This window comes from Bubalus kerabau, chromosome 2 (genome assembly GCF_029407905.1).
Source record: "Bubalus kerabau isolate K-KA32 ecotype Philippines breed swamp buffalo chromosome 2, PCC_UOA_SB_1v2, whole genome shotgun sequence".
Lineage (NCBI taxonomy): Eukaryota > Metazoa > Chordata > Mammalia > Artiodactyla > Bovidae > Bubalus > Bubalus kerabau.
The window spans coordinates 161,297,729-161,315,873 of NC_073625.1; the positions used below are offsets into that span (position 1 = coordinate 161,297,729).

At 38.9% G+C, this 18,145-nt stretch overlaps 1 long non-coding RNA gene across 1 annotated transcript in view; it reads right to left on the minus strand.

The window, feature by feature from the left end:
- The window catches only part of LOC129644018 (uncharacterized), a 165,015-nt gene that overhangs the window by 19,395 nt on the left and 127,475 nt on the right, over window positions 1–18,145 (minus strand). The window contains exon 2 of the long non-coding RNA XR_008710702.1: window positions 7,337–7,474. This is a non-coding gene — a long non-coding RNA (uncharacterized LOC129644018). The remainder of the gene's footprint in view (window positions 1–7,336; window positions 7,475–18,145) is intronic.

The window sequence follows — 18,145 nt, forward strand, 5'->3', positions numbered from 1 at the left end:
TTTGCTGGCATATTGAGTGCAGCACTTTCACAGCATCATCTTTCAGGATTTGAAATACCTCAACTGGAATTCCATCACCTCCACTAGCTTTGTTCATAGTGATGCTTCCTAAGGCCCACTTGACTTCACATTCCAGGATGTCTGGTTCTAGGTGAGTGATCACACCATCATGATTATCTGGGTTGTGAAGATCTTTTTTGTACAGTTCTTCTGTGTATTCTTGCCACCTCTCCTTAATTTAATCTTCTGCTTCTGTTATGTCCATACCATTTCTGTCCTTTATCGAGCCCATCGTTGCATGAAATGTTCCCTTGGTATCTCTAATTTTCTTGAAGAGATTTCTAGTCTTTCCCATTCTATTGTTTTCCTCTATTTCTTTGCATTGGTCACTGAGGAAGGCTTTCTTATCTCTCCTTCCTACTCTTTAGAACTCTGCATTCAAATGGGTATATCTTTCCTATTCTCCTTTGCTTTTCACTTCCCTTCTTTCACAGCTATTTGTAAGGCCTCCTGAGATAGCCATTTTGCTTTTTTGCATTTCTTTTTCTTGGGGATGGTCTTGATTCCTGTCTCCTGTACAATGTCACAAACCTTCATCCATAGTTCATCAGGCACTCTTTCTATCAGATCTAGTCCCTTAAATCTATTTTTTACTTCCACTATATAGTCATAAGGGATGACATATTCTGACAGAATGAGGTCCACTGGAGAAGGGAATGGCACTGGAGAAGAATATTTCAGTATTCTTGCCTTGAGAACCCCATGAACAGTATGAAAAAGCAAAAAGATAGGACACTGAAACAGGAACTCCCCAGGTTGGTAGGTGCCCAATATGCTACTGAAGATCAGTGGAGAAATAACTCCAGAAAGAATGAAGGGATGGAACCAAAGCAAAAGCAACACCCAGTTGTGGATGGGACTGGTGAGAGAAGCAAGGTCCAATGCTGTAAAGCGCAATATTGCATAGGAACCTGGAATGTCAGGTCCATGAATCGAGGCAAATTGGAAGTGGTCAAACAGGAAATGGAAAGAGTGAACATCGACATTCTAGGAATCAGCGACCTAAGATGGACTGGAATGGGTGAATTTACCTCAGATGACCATTATATCTACTACTGTGGGCAGGAATCCCTTAGAAGAACTGGAGTAGCCATAATAGTCAACAAAAGAGTCTGAAATGCAGTACTTGGATGCAATCTCAAAAATGACAGAATGATCTCCATTCATTTCCAAGGCAAACCATTCAATATCAAGGTAATCCAAGTCTATGCCCCGACCAGTAACGCTGAAGAAGCTGAAGTTGAACAGTTCTATGAAAACCTACAAGACCTTCTAGAACTAACACTCCCAAAAAGATATCCTTTTCATTATAAGGGACTAGAATGCAAAAGTAGGAAGTCAAGAAATACCTGGAGTAACAGGCAAATTTGGCCTTGAAGTACAGAATGAAGCAGGGCCAAGGCTAATAGAGTTCTGCCAAGAGAATGCACTGGTCATAGCAAACACCCTCTTCCAACAACACAAGAGAAGACTCTACATATGGACATCATGAGATGGTCGACACCAAAATCAGATTGATTATATTCTTTGCAGCCAAAGATGGAGAAGCTCTATACAGTCAGCAAAAATAAGACTGGGAGCTGAGTGCAGCTCTGATCATGAACTTCTTATTTCCAAATTCAGACTTAAATTGAAGAAAGTGGAGAAAACCACTAGACCATTCAAGTATGACCTAAATCAAATCCCTTATGACTATACAGTAGAAGTAAGAAATACTTCGGTTAGAGAAGATAATTTATAGTAACAGTTATAATAGAAAGAAATGGATTACAGATAATTTTCTCAGGGATAATTCAGAGGATTTAAGGACTGATTTGATGTGGAAGGTAAGACATAGGAAGAATGAGAAAGACCAAGTTTTCTACCTTTGCCAGCTGGATGGATAACAATACATTTGATTAAAATAAAAAAAGGCACAGGATAAAATGCAGACTTGGGGATAAATTAGGACAATCACTTATAGTACATTCAACAAATATTTGGCATGCTTTTACTATATACCTACCACTTTTAGACAAAGTCTCTAATTTCACTGAGTTTACATTCAACAGTGCGCTAATTTGTAATCTTTGAGGTATCTATTAGATATTGAAAAGATGATATATAGAAAAGTGAAGAATTCAGGTAAGCAGTTGAATGTATAAATCAAGAACTCAGGGGTTGGGTTGACACTGCAGTTATGAATGTAGAAGTCACAGTATATACATTATTAAAATCATGAACCTCAGTGCTTTCACCTCAGAAGGAAGAAGTCTCTGAATCAAGCATATGTATTTGGGTTATAAAGAGAGGAAGGACCAGTAAAGGAGATGGGGAGGTGGGGAATGAACCAATGAAGTAGGGGAAAAACAAATAATGACTTCAGTTTTGATTATGTCCAGCTTAAATCACCTGAGAATTTTCATATATATGTACTTCAAATAAGCATTATAGAATCATATTTTTAAAATACAGTTTACATTCAGGTCATAACAGTATGGCCCCATGGATTGTAGCCTGCCAGGCTCCTCTGTCCATGGGATTTCCCAGGCAACAATACTGGAGTGGGTTGCCATTTCCCTTCTCCAGGGGATCTTCCCCACCCAGGGATTGTAGCTGCATCTCCTGCATTGGCAGGCACATTCTTTACCACTGAGCAACCAGGGAAGCCCACAGTAACTCTAGCTGCTCTAAATGTAGACGTTCTAAGGAAAGATTTAAGTGCATTATCTACACCAACCTGTAATCAACAGGAAGCTACCCAAGCCCTCAAGGAATCTGTTCTCTTGTGCTGACATTACTCTGCCTCTGACCATCTTGTTTCAAATACTGATTTGCCAGCATAGATTGTGAAAGGTAAATTGAAGCTGCCAATTCTCATCGGCACCAACTTCAAACAACTCAATGATGCTGACATGTTTTCACACTGACGTTGGCTTGCCCATCTCAGCATCCCTTGGTTCCCATTATTTTCACTGAGTCCCCAGGCTGCAATAAGAATTTCTCATTCTTTCATGTTTAAAGCCTTTAATTACTCCCCCAGACATCCCTTCCTAGTTTGGCAGTGCAAAAACAGACTTCAGGGAAAGATTTTCTAGAATTAAACAAACGGATGACATCAGTGTTTTCCTGTTCTTTTAAGAACTAGGGCAGAATTCTGTCTTTGTCATGTTAGTCCACGGGAGATCGGGCCAGAGAAGTGGTTGATGATTATTCTTTGAAGAGAATGTTAAGTGGCCCTTCATCATCAGTCACAGCTGATAATAATAATTTGGAGGAAAACAAAAATGAAATATTTTTGGCTTCTACGATAAGACCTTCATTTCCTTTCTTTCAGACATTGTCCTCATTTGCCATGACCACATCCACGCTGCTACTGAAGAGCAGCTTAATGCGTCCTTGTCGGTTTTCTCCCCAGTCTCTCCAGTTCCCAAAGTCATTATTCCCATTTGGTTTTAAAATATGATCCACCTTTTGATTCGTAATCATCCCTTTCAAATATGTCTGAAATTTCGCTTTTCTCAACACACACTAAAATGATTTTCTTGAAAAAATACATGACTATAATTTTGGCTTCCTTTTTATTTCTTTTTAATAATAAGGCTATTACTCATTCTCCAGTACCTAACACAGCCAAAATTGGAGGGGGACTCAGACTGTTGAACCCTATTATAAATGAGTGGCACATTATAAATTAAATACAGACAGAGTCAACATGAACTTGGTCGGACAGATGAGGGAGAAAAGCCAAATGCTAGTTAATTTCCTTTCTCTATCATTTCCTCTCAAGTCTTTGTATCTCCCTTCCCTCTTTTTTTCTCTCAAGCTTCTCACCTCAACTTGGACACAGAGCAAAGACAAACCACAGCCCTCACCCATGGTATTGACAGATTCTGGTGCACAAGGCACAGAACAGCTGTATCTTTCTCATGGGAGTGAGATGGAGCCAGAAAGAAGTAAAGCTGGGGGCAGATGAGTAGGTGTTGGGGGGCATCAGGGATGAAGACACTTAGGAGATCATGTCATCCAAGAGAGGCAGGCTCTGACATCTTCAGAGCCAAGAATGTGACATAAATGAGCAAAGTCAAATGAAAATGAGTATGACAGCCAACCACACACCCTAGATAGACAAATCTGGCACTATTCATCTCTAGCCAAATATTGTCATTCAGAACTGTGGGTCAATGTTGCCAGAGTTCCTGATTATTAGTTTTTGCTGCTGCTGCTGAGTCACTTCAGTTGTGTCTGACTCTGTGTGACCCCATAGACGGCAACCCACCAGGCTTCCTGTCCCTGGGATTCTCCAGGCAAGAACACTGGAGTGGGTTGCCATTTCCTTCTCCAATGCATGAAAGTGAAAAGTGAAAGTGAAGTTGCTCAGTCATGTCTGACCCTCAGCGACCCCATGGACTGCAGCCTTCCAGGTTCCTCCATCCATGGGATTTTCCAGGCAAAAGTACTGGAGTGGGGTGCCATTGCCTTCTCCGATTGTTTTTGAGAGAATCTGAAATAAGACTTTTTGAATGTATGTAAAATAACCTGAGTTTATAAGTCAACTCATTGGAAAAGACTCTGATGCTGGGAGGGATTGGGGGCAGGAGAAGAAGGGGACAACAGAAGATGAGATGGCTGGATGGCATCACTGACTTGATGGATGTGAGTCTGGGTGAACTCCGGGAGCTGGTGATGGACAGGGAGGCCTGGCATGCTGCGATTCATGGGGTCGAGAAGAGTCGGACACGACCGAGTGACTGAACTGAACTGATTAGTCAACTATGTTTTCCTTGACACCATTATATTCAGGAGCCACCAAGTTGAAATCTCTTGTTTAACAACAATAATCGGTATTCCAAGTGTTTACCAAATCACATTGTGATTAGCAAGCAGAACCCAGATAGTATATAAATACATACTTCTTAACTATTCTCCAACTGTTGTGCATATGAGTTTCCCAATTTATCAAACTTTGAAAGAGAAAATACTGGAAACAAAGGTAATAAATTATTTAATAAAGAGATAATTGAAAGAAGAATATTAACTTCCTCTCTCCATACACCATTCCAACACAATTTTAGGTTTTTTCATTCTTCATCTTTTTAGGAAAAAAAATAAGATTGAGAAAGAGACAGAGACAGAAATACTCCTGAAGAGAGAATTAATCTGTTTTGGAACCTTGTCATGTGCCAAACAACTTCCTTAGGACCTTAAGTGTATTATATTTTCTTAACCTTATTTTTTAAATTGGAGAGTAAATTAGGTAAATAGTAAGCGAACTGAGACCCCCAAATCATAATTAATGTAAAGATTTTTTCATGAAAAAATAAAAAGAATTAAATAGCTAAGAAAACTGTGTATGAATTTAGCTCCTTAAACACATTATCAGATCAGTATTGGGATCGGGGACAACTCTAACTTTGCCCAAGATTATCCAAAAATTACCTCTATTAGTAAGGGTAAGACTCCTAATGTCTGACCTTTCACCTCAACATAAAGAATTGAAGACATTAGACACATGAGACTGAGATATTTTTAATGAACATTTGAATGTTACTCTGCTAGAAGCAGGACAAGAGACTGAATGCATATATCTCACTAAAGGGTAAATTTGCCATGTCAATGTGAGTGCAATGAGGGGAAAGTGGATTGTCTTACCCACCCAGAAGCAATTCATCTCTTTTACTCCTTCTTTCCTTCATTCACTCAATGTGTATTTATTCTGTTTAGCTCAGTGCCAAGCATAGAGAGATTTGACAATGAACAAGCCACAGGAGACCCTCAAGGAGTTTGTATTCCAGCAAGAGGAGACAGATAATAAACAAGAAAAAAAAAAAAAAAAAAGGTGATTTCAAATAATGCTGAATACCGAGAATTCTTAAAAAAAAGTGTATACAGAGAGTGATGAGTGCAATAATGGAGGGGAACTATTTTTAGATATTTATATCAGAAAGAGTATAACCCCGAAGTAAAGATATGAGAAAAGAGTGATAAAGAATTGCAAGTACAAAGACTGTGAGGTCAGAATGCCCTTGAAAAAATGAAGGGGCTGAAGAGGGATCTGTGGGGCTGGAGGATACTGAGCAAGAGTCAGAGATGTCATTGGTGGAATGTTTTCCACCACAGGGAAATTTACTTTGTTTTAAATAGCACAGAGAGTCACTGGAGTGTTGTAAGTAGGGAAATGACCTGTCCCTCTGGGAAGACTGAAAGGCTGCCAGAGCCTCCACAGAACAGGAAACTATCACTTCTCTGATGCCCGGAACAAAAGAGAAACTCCAAAAAGAAATAGAGGTTTCTAAGCTTTACATACATGTAACACAGAAGCCAGCAAAGAGTCTCTGACTCTGGCAGTTTCGTGCCAAGAAAAGGATTTGGCCGACCGAGTCAGCACAGGCCAGAGCTGGAAGAAGGCCTAAATCTTGTAAAATACCACACACAGCCCACTCAACAACCAATCTGCTTCACCAGAACATGGACTTAAAGACAATGAATACAACCAGTTCTTACCTGAACAGACAGCCTTGTCCAAAGACAATGAGTCCCACTGTGGGAGACCCGTGGGAATGCATAGCTCTGATTAGCCTGTTCATCTTACCTGTCCAAACTTAGTTGGCTTTAAAAAATAAATATAACTTCTTTGGTGTTTGCATACATTGCTGGCAGGAGTATAAATTAGTATAGTCTGTTCATTAGGATCATGAATAATAAAAATGTGCCTTCATTTTGACCCAACGCTTTTACTTCTATGAATTTATCTTGAGGAAATGATCAGAGATGCTGTGACGAGATAAACAGTTTAAATGTCCAACGATAGCACATGGGTTATGTCCGTTAGAGCACTTTTATATCCATTCAATATCATGTTCTGGGAAAATATTTCAAGATAGAAAAAAGTTCTGTAACATAGTTTTAAGTAAAAACAGAAGCTACAGAATACTATGTATAACACAAGCCTGATTTTTAAAATATGGACATTTATATGTACATATTTTGTTTACTCTATTTTAATATATTAAAGTGTTAGCAGCAGCTCTCTTTCAATGGTGAGCTAGACTGTCAATTTTTCTTTCTTACTGAGTCTCTATCTTATGAAATTTTTATAATGAACATGAATTTGAGCAAATTCCCAGAGATGGTGACGGACAGGGAAGCCTGGCATGCTGCAGTCCATGAGGTTGCAGAGAGCTGGATATGACTTAGTAACTGAACAACAAAAACACAGTGAACATAATTCAGTTTTGTAATTTAAAACAAAATGCACTAAAATCTCCCTTAAAAGCTTTGTGTCCAAAATGCTTACTTGTGGCATCTTAGGGCTGGTCTTCTGGCCTTCTGGAAGGCCATGCTAGTCAAGAGAAGACTAGGGGATCCAGAGTGTCATCTAGGTCCCTCCAATCGCCATTTGTCTCAAATATAAATGTTTCCATGGTCCCTGTAACTAAGGCAAAATAAGAGAACAAAAATGGGCTGTTAGTCATCCCTATTTTGTAATTCCAAATATTCTGTATACATTCATATTATTTTTTTAATTTTTTGGACTGAAGTTTTAAAAAGTTTGGTCTGTTTAGCTGTAGCATTCTCCTCTTTCCTCTAGAATGTATGCTCCACAAAGCAGAGAAAAGTCTATTTTGTTCATGCTTTATCCTCAGTGCCTGAAGAGTGCCCACAAATAAACTAAGTAAGTATTTGCTGAATAAATTAATGAGGATTAAATGAATCCAAACTTTAATAATAGAAATGCAGAGAGAATGTGCATGGCACATTCAGGTCAGTGTTCAGTAAAAATGAAAATACAGTGTTCAGGAGAAATGAATTAAACTTTTTGCAAGGGTATGCTATCTTACAGACTGGAACATTCCTTTTTGCTCCAGCAGTATTTTAGGAGCTACTAATTTCTCATATGAATGGCTTTTGACTGTGGTTTCTTTTCCACAACAAGCAAGAAGATTAAGGCCTATGGGGGAAAAAAATTGATATCCACAGACTAGTATTACTGCCAACTTTATACATGAAAGCATAGAATGAAAGGTTGGGGGAATCTCACAGAGAAGAAAGAGAAGTAAAATAAATGAGATTATGCAAATTGAAAACATTCTATAATTATTTCTTCTATACTATTCAAATTCAAAAATTATAAATGCAAGGAGCAGGCCACAAAGCCCCATGCTATTTTATAGGATCGAAATAAGTATCAAGGATCTTGAAAATGTTCATATCTCTTGATGCAGTGATTTCACTTCAAGGATACAAACTAACACAGACAAAGATTTGTGTACAAACATGGTTGAACCACAGATTTGAAGGAGAAATTCCATTTTATACATGAATCACCAGCAGCTAGATCTGAAAAGAACCTTTGCTGTATTAGTCAGAGTTCTCCAGAGAAACAATCAAAAGGATGTATGGAAGGGGGGTGTGTGTGAGAGAGAGAGACAGAGAGAGATTAATTTGAGGGAATTCGCTCATGCAATTGTGGAGGCTAGAACGTCCAAAATCTACAGGGTAGGCTGGAAGGTTGGAGACACAGGAAAGGTTGGATGCTACAGTTTGAGTTCAAAGGCGGACTATACTCAGAATTCTCCCTTCTTCAGGGGACATCAATCTTTTCTATTAAAGGGCTTCAACTAGTAGATGAGGTCTTCCCTGGTGGCTCAGATGGTAAAGAATCTGCCTGCAATTCAGAAGACCTGGGTTCAATCCCTGAATTGGGAAGATCCCCTGGAGGAGGGCATGGCAACTCACTCCAGTATTCTTGCCTGGAGAATCCCCATGGACAGAGAAGCCTGGCAGGCTACTGTCCATGGGGTCACAAAGAGTCAGACACGTCTAAGCACAGCACTAGTAGATGAGGCCCACTCACATTATAAGCATAATCTATTCATTCTACTGATTTGAATGAACAAATCATTCAGATTGAGACATGAACTTCTCAATCGTGTTGACAAATTGACTCAAATTGAAATCTTTCCTAAGTGTTGACATCAATCTTTTCCTGATGTCTGCAAACTGTCCTTTAGAGTCATATCTAGAGCTAGAAGTATCAGACAATAACTTTTATTCTTTTATTTTAATTTTAAGTATAGCATGCCTTGTTCCAAAAGTATATAATTCATATTTCAAAGGTATACATGATCTTATTCATTTGGCATCCCAGAAGGTCTTAGCCTCATGCTTTCCACATCACAGGCATTCAATACCTGCTTGCTCAGTTAAACTGAAACTCATTTTAAATGAGCTCAGTCAGAAAGTTGTCATGTCATATCACTTAACTTTTCTGGGTTTCATTTTCCCTTTCTATAAATGGCAAGATTTACTATTAATCTCTAATTCCACTCCAGTATTCTTGCCTAGAAAATCCCATGGACAGAGGAGCCTGGCAGGCTACAGTCTATAGGGCCACAAAGTGTTGGACACAACTAAAGCTACATAGCACAGCAGAGCACAGCATCATGTAAGTAGTAGCTACAGTAAGTATGTAGGAGTTCAGAGGAAAAAACAGCAAGAAGGCTTTTCATGAAGGAGGTGAGGTTTGAAGGAGGAGTAAGAGGCACATAGTCAGAGACAAATGTGGGATATGGCAATGAAATAAAACAGTGTGTGAAATGAAAGAGGTGGAAATGTACCAGGTCTTTTGACAGACAGTGGGTTGTACAGAAAGTTGTTGAGAGAGGCTATGGGAGATATGGCTGGAGAAGCACAAGAATAACTGGAAGACAATATAAATGGCTTGCACTTTAACGTGATTGGATGTTATTGATAATTCTTGGATTAGGAAGGACCTTGATTAAAACAGTATTTTGTGGCAGGGGGGGAAAACCTATTCTGGCTCTATTAATTTATCCTCTTTAAATGTATAAAGGATATATAATTATATATATAAATTAATTTATCCTTTTAAAATTGAACAATTTGATCATTTTCTTATGTGTCCCATTGCCTTAACTGTTTTTGTAATCACAGACAAATCTAATTCCTTATATAAATTATATAATATTAAGCTGCAAATCCAAACACTACCAAAAAATAATTTAGAAGTAATTATGTCATAAAAACCATTTCAATGCAGTTGTCACAACTAATACCTGTTATTACATTTATACACTATTACTTGTCAGAGGAAAAATTTAAACAGGAAAATGTGGGCTGCAGAGAACTCCATTAAAATGAACTATAAATCTAGGATGAAGGGAAGTTTTCAAAATTAAGAAAGAAGAGACACAGGCTGTACCCAGATGTCACAATAAGTCTTCCTGGAAGGAAGTTAGGATTGGTCAAAGTGTTAATCATTCAGTCATGTCTGATTCTTTGCTACCCCATGGACTATAGCCCACTAGGTTCCTCTGTCCCTGAGACTATCCAGGCAAGAATACTGGAGTAGGTTGCCATTTCCTCCTCCAAGGGATCTTCCCAACCCAGGGATCGAACCCAGATCTCCTGCATTTCAGGCAGATTCTTTACCAGATTCTAAGCCACCAAAGGAAGACTTACCTTGCAACTTATCTCAAACAGTAAAGAACTAACTGTTTCAACGTATCTAATTGTGTGCCTGGTATCTGGAAAAGACAGGGTTGTGAGGAAAGCAGGAGATGCTTTGGCAGCTGAGCCCTGTCTCTGTTTTCTAGCTTCCTGACTGAGCCAATATCTTCATCTATAGTTTCTTCAACCATAGAAACTTCCCAGGTGACCCAGTGGTAAAGAATCTGCCTGCTGATGGACATGGGTTCAATCCCTGTTTTGAGAAGATCTCACATGCTGCACAGACCCTAAGCCTGTGCACCACAGCTACTGAGCCTGTGCTCTAGAGCCCATACTCTGCAACAAGAGAAGCCATTGCAATGAGAAGTCAGCATACCACAATTAGAAAGTAGCACCGCTTGCCACAAACAGAGAAAGCCTGCATGCAGCCACTAAGACCCAGCACAGCCAAAAAATAAATAGGTAAGTAAAAATTTAAAAATAATATGCCTAGCACATTACCCCACACATAATAGGCCTCCTTAAGGACACAGTTCATCCTCCCACCACTGTCCATACTCTGGCCACCGCCATGGGTGCTCAGTTGCTCAGTCGTGTCTGACTGTTTTGCGACCCCATATACTGTAGCCTGCAAAGCTCCTCTGTCCATGGGATTCTCCAGGCATGAACACTGGAGTGGGTTGTGATGCCCTCCTCCAGGGGGTCTCCCCCACCCAGGGATAGAATCCCCCTTCTCCTGTATCTCCTGCATTGGCAGGCAGATTTTTAGTGCTAAGCCACCTGGGAAGTTCCTGCCTTCACAAGTCTTTAGTTGTAAAGTTATAGACAACACCACCAACCTCACAGTGCTGCAAAGAAGAGGGAGGGAACTATACCATGCTAAGTAATGCCCACGAGATTCCCACTGTAGCAAGTCATTTCACACATCATATAATAAAAGCTATTAGACAAAGTTATTCCAGTTTCAATGTGCAGTTTTGCCCATTAAAAGAACATAGCCTACATTTTCGTGTCTGGTTAGAATCAGATGTATCTAACTTTTACTTCACACATTTCTAAAATGAGCAGAACACCAGAATTAAATGGTTCCTAATAGAGTTCTCATGCACAAAAGAGTTCAGAAAATAATTCACCTTTTCGTAAGTAAAATGCAGTAATAATGTATGTTTAGTGAATGTTTCCTATCTAAGAGGCACTCTTCAAAAGGACTTAACATGTATTGACTCATTTAGTATTCCTAACAAATTAGTGAAGAATCTTTACCTTTATTATTGTAATTTTATGGGTAGGAAAGATTACAATTTATGAAACATTTTTAAGGTCACCCTATTTGTTGGTAGCAGAGCTGGGATTAAAAGACATATAATTCAATGCGCTTCTTGGGACATGAAGCAAAAAGGAAATAATATCTAAAATTGTGGTCTACATTCTAGCTTTTTTTAAATTGAAAGCAAATGAAGATTTAGGCTTTTATGTCCAAAACGTTTATAATTTCAAAAGAACAAATTCTGTATCATGCAGTGAGAAAATTTAAAAAACCTAATGTATTAATTGGAATGAAAACTGACCTTTTCCAGTCCTGAGGCCACTGCTGAGTTTTCCAAATTAGCTGGCATATTGAGTACAGCATTTTCACAGCATCATCTTTCAGGATTTAAAATAGCTCCACTGGAATTCCATCATCTCCACTAACTTTGTTTGTAGTGATGCTTCCTAAGGCCCACTTGACTTCACATTCCAGGATGTCTGGCTCTAGGTGAGTGATCACATCATCGTGATTATGTTGGTCGTGAAGATCTTTTTTGTACAGTTCTTCTGTGTATTCTTGCCACCTCTTCTTAATATCTTCTGCTCTGTTAGGTCCATACCATTCCTTTCCTTTATCGAGCCTATCCTTGCATGAAATGTTCCCTTGATATCTCTGATTTTCTTGAAGAGATCCCTAGTCTTCCCCATTCTGTTGTTTTCTTCTATTTCTTTGCATTGATCGCTGAGGAAGGCTTTCTTATCTTTCCTTGTTATTCTTTGGAACTCTGCATTCAGATGCTTATATCTTTCCTTTTCTCCTTTGCTTTTCGCTTCTCTTCTTTTCACAGCTATTTAATCACTGCAGATGGTGACTGCAGCCATGAAATTAAAAGACGCTTACTCCTTGGAAGAAAAGTTATGACCCACCTAGATAGCATATTCAAAAGCAGAGACATTACTTTGCCAACAAAGGTCCGTCTAGTCAAGGCTATGGTTTTTCCTGTGGTCATGTATGGATGTGAGAGTTGGACTATGAAGAAAGCTGAGCGCTGAAGAATTGATGCTTTTGAACTGTGGTGTTGGAGAAGACTCTTGAGAGTCCCTTGGACTGCAAGGAGATTCAACCAGTCCATTCTAAAGGAGATCAGCCCTGGGTATTCTTTGGAAGGACTGATGGTAAAGCTGAAACTTCAGTACTTTGGCCACCTCATGCGAAGAGTTGACTCATTGGAAAAGACTCTGATGCTGGGAGGGATTGGGGGCAGGAAGAAAAGGGGATGACAGAGGATGAGATGGCTGGATGGGATCACTGACTCAATGGACGTGAGTCTGGGTAAACTCCGAGAGTTGGTGATGGACAGGGAGGCCTGGCCTGCTGCCATTCATGGGGTCGCAAAGAGTCCGACATGACTGAGCGACTGAACTGAACTGAACTGAATGTATTAATTGACCTGTTTGGTTTTGTTTTTAATTAAGCATTATTTAGAAATTACTTTATAAAGAATCTCTGTAATATAGAGATAAATAATTCATAGAAGAGGGCTTCCCTGATGGATCAGTGGTAAAGAATCTGCCCACCAAAGCAGGAGACGCATGTTTGATCCTTGGGTCGGGAAGATCCCCTGCAGGAGGACCTAGCAATCCACTCCAGTATTTTTGCCTGGAGAATCCCAAGGACAGAGGATCCTGGCAGGCTACAGTCCACAGAGTTGAAAAGAATCAGACATAACTGAAACAACTGAGCATACAGAGCAGTCCCCAGATTTTCCAAGACTGCTGATTATAGGACTTTGGCCCTTGTGAAAATTTTAAGCATCTCTGGTATGTAAATAGAGATGAATTTTATGGCTCTTAGGTATACTTCAGCTTTATTATTTTTTAAACACACTTACTGTAATTTGTATACCATAAAATCCACCTGTTTTCAAGTGTACAGATCAATGCTTTTAAAATATATTTACAGAATTGTTCAATTATCACCAGGAGGGGTGAAATGTTGAATCTGTAAGAGATACCATTCTCTATAAAAAATAAGAACAGAAACCATAAACCAGTTTAGAAATATATTTGGAGATAATGAATGAAGTGATCTACTTAAATATTAATATGAAAGTATTAATTCATAATTTTCACCTTAATATGGAATGGGAATATGGTTGCATTCCATGACTAACAGGGAGAAATAATGTTTTACTAATCTACAGAGAAGTAAACTAAGATGTCTTATCTAGAATATATTGCCAATTCCCTCTGTAAAGTTTTGTAATGACATCTAATGCTACTACCATTACCTTGAATGTTACTAATCTACTTGCTGACAAATCCATTATAGTCTTTTAATATTTGATGACTAGAAAATCTGATCTGTGGCTCAGATCATGAACTCCTTATTGCCAAATTCAGACTTAAATTGAAGAAAGTAGGGAAAACCACTAGACCATTCAGGTATGACCTAAATCAAATTCTTTATGATTATACAGTGGAACTGAGAGATAGATTTAAGGGACTAGATCTGATAGATAGAGTGCCTGATGAACTATGGAATGAGGTTCGTGACATTGTACAGGAGACAGGGATCAAGACCATCCCCATGGAAAAGAAATGCAAAAGGGAAAAATGGCTGTCTGGGGAGGCTTTACAAATAGCTATGAAAAGAAGAGAAGGGAAAAGCAAAGGAGAAAAGGAAAGATACAAGCATCTGAATGCAGAGTTCCAAAGAATAGCAAGGAGAGATAAGAAAGCCTTCCTCGGTGATCAATGCAAAGAAATAGAAGAAAACAACAGAATGGGAAAGACTAGAGATCTCTTCAAGAAAATTAGAGATACCAAGGGAACATTTCATGCAAAGATGGGCTCGATAAAGGACAGAAATGGTATGGACATAACAGAAGCAGAAGATATTAAGAAGAGATGGCAAGAATACATAGAAGAACTGTACAAAATAGATCTTCACAACCAAGATAATCACGATGATGTGATCACTCACCTAGAGCCAGACATCCTGGAATGTGAAGGCAAGTGGGCCTTAGAAAGCATCACTACGAACAAAGCTAGTGGAGGTGATGGAATTCCAGTGGAGCTATTTCAAATCCTGAAAGATGATGCTGTGAAAGTGTTGCACTCAATATGCCAGCAAATTTGGAAAACTCAGCAGTGGCCTCAGGACTGGAAAAGGTCAGTTTTCATTCCAATCCCAAAGAAAGGCAATGACAAAGAATGCTCAAACTACTGCACAATTGCACTCATCTCACACGCTAGTAAAGTAATGCTCAGAATTCTCCAAGCCAGGTTTCAGCAATATGTGAACCATGAACTTCCAGATGTTCAAATGGTTTTATAAAAGACAGAGGAACCAAAGATCAAATTGCCAACATCCGCTTGATCATGGTAAAAGCAAGAGAGTTCCAGAAAAAACATCTATTTCTGCTTTATTGACTATGCCAAAGCCTTTGACTGTGTGGATCACAATCAACTGTGGAAAATTCTGAAAGAGATGGGAATACCAGACCACCTGACCTGCTTCCTGAGAAACCTATATGCAGGTCAGGAAGCAACAGTTAGAACTGGACATGGAACAGACTGGTTCCAAATAGGAAGAAGAGTACATCAAGGCTGTATATTGTCACCCTGCTTATTTAACTTCTATGCAGAGTACATCATGAGAAATGCTGGGCTGGAAGAAGCACAAGCTGGAATCAAGATTGCCGGAAGAAATATCAATAACCTCAGATATGCAGATGACACCACCATTATGGCAGAAAGTGAAGAGGAACTAAAAAGCCTCTTAATGAAAGTGAAAGAAAAGAGTGAAAAAGTTGGCTTAAAGCTCAACATTCAGAAGACGAAGATCATGGCATCCGGTCCCATCACTTCATGGGAAATAGATGGGGAAACAGTGGAAACAGTGTCAGACTTTATTTTTCTGGGCTCCAAAATCACTGCAGATGGTGATTGCAGCCATGAAATTAAAAGACGCTTCCTCCTTGGAAGGAAAGTTATGACCAACCTAGACAGCATATTAAAAAGCAGAGACATTACTTTGTCAACAAAGATCCGTCTAGTCAAGGCTATTGTTTTCCCAGTGGTCATGTATGGATGTGAGAGTTGGACTGTGAAGAAAGCTGAACGCCGAAAAATTGAAGCTTTTGAACTGTGGTGTTCAAGAAGACTCTTGAGAGTCCCTTGGAATGCAAGGAGATCCAACCAGTCTATTCTAAAGGAGATCAGTTCTGGGTGTTTATTGCAAGGACTGATGGTAAAGCTGAAATTCCAATACTTTGGCCACCTCATGCAGAGTTGACTCATTAGAAAAGACTCTGATGCTGGGAGGGATTGGGAGCAGGAGGAGAAAGGAACAACAGAGGATGAGATGTCTGGATGGCATTACCGACTCAATGGACATGAGTTTGAGTAAACTCTGGGAGTTGGTGATGTACAGGGAGGCCTGGGGTGCTGCAATTCATGGGGTCACAAATAGTCGGACAGGACTGAGCGACTGAACTGATCTGAACTGAGAAAAGATAACTTGATGAGAAATATGAGACAATGCCTGTTGATTGTGAAGCCTGTTGAATTTCAAAGCACACAAATTAAAGGATCTATTAACAGACATTAAATTCTGGATTTTCACAGTTTGAAGGAACTTTAAGCTAACTACCTCTTTTTTATAGATGAGGTTGCTTGGAGAGACGGAAGATCAGAACCCAATCTGGTGAGTTATCTATTGTATATTCATATTCAAATTTATGATCCTGTGTTATGTTTCAGGTATCATATAGGTGTCTCATCCCTCTTGTAGTATCCTAAGCTTTTCAGAAAAGGGGCCTGTTTTTCCTGATTCCTCAGCATCCAGCAGTGTTTGACTAAAAAGCATTTGTCGACTATGACATTTTAGCTACCTATAAAAGTTCAGACTGTTGTTTCTTTGGTCCTAAAACTTTTATATCCAAAAATCTTACTGCTGTTAGCCTTCAGATCTTTCAGCTTTTTTCCCTCTGCTAATTCACCATTTGATACTTATTTGTTGTTCTTCTTTATTTCAATGATAAGATAAAAAATTCTAAAATGAATTAAAATTTAAAATATTTTTAAATAGTATAGATTACACAGGAAGAAAAGTGATTATCTTTGGAGGAACCTAATCCACAAACAAATTTTCCGGTCAAAGAAAAACAAAGAGAAATCAAAGAATTAAATCCAGCTTAACCAGTATTAATTGGAACTTACCTATTTTAATACACTGAGAATATAACAGATATATGACATAGATACTACTTTCAAGAAATGCCTACCCTCTCATAAAATAAATATTGTATGACAATTTGATCAGTTAGTTGTATTTTAAAGCAAAATAATACTAAGTATTATTACGTTCCCTGGTGGCTTAGATGGTAAAGAATCTACCAGCAATGCAGGAGACCTAGGTTTGATTCCTGGGTTGAGAAGATCCCCTGGAGAAGGGAAGGGCTACCCACTCCAGTATTCTTAACTGGAGCATTCCATGGATAGAGGTGCCTGGCGGGCTACAGTCCATGGGGCACAAAGAGTCAGACACGACTGAGCAACCAACACACATTACTAAGTATAAAGTATTTCAACACATTTCATCCTTATAATAGCACTAGGAGGTAAACATTATTATACTTCCATTTTACAAATAAGAAAACTAAGGAACAAAGAAGTTAAATGAGCTGCACAAGTTATGGCAGAGCTGATATTTGATCCAGGAAGTGTTGATACAGAATCTGTATTCTTATGCCAACTAGCTGCAACTTCTCAATTAATTCTATTTATTTTTACAAATATATCACACAAATTAAAAATTAAGATTTACTGATTATATTACATCAGGAAGGTAAATCTACTTTTTTTTTTTTAACTTTACAATATTGTATTGGTTTTGCCATATATCAACACGAATCAGCCACAGGTATACACATGTTCCCCATCCTGAACCCTCCTCCCTCCTCCCTCCCCATACCATCCCTCTGGGTCGTCCCAGTGCACCAGTCCCAAGCATCCAGTATCGTGCATCGAACCTGGACTGGCGACTTGTTTCATATATGATATTATACATGACCCAGAGGAATGGTATGGGGAAGGAGGAGGGAGGAGGGTTCAGGATGGGGAACACATGTATACCTGTGGCGGATTCATTTTGATATTTGGCAAAACCAATACAATATTGTAAAGTTTAAAAATAAAATAAAATTTTTTTAAAAAATGATATTATACATGTTTCAATGCCATTCTCCCAAATCATCCCACCCTCTCCCTCTCCCACAGAGTCCAAAAGACTGTTTTATATACATCAGTGTCTCTTTTGCTGTCTCGTACACAGGGTTATTGTTACCATCTTTCTAAATTCCATATATATGCGTTAGTA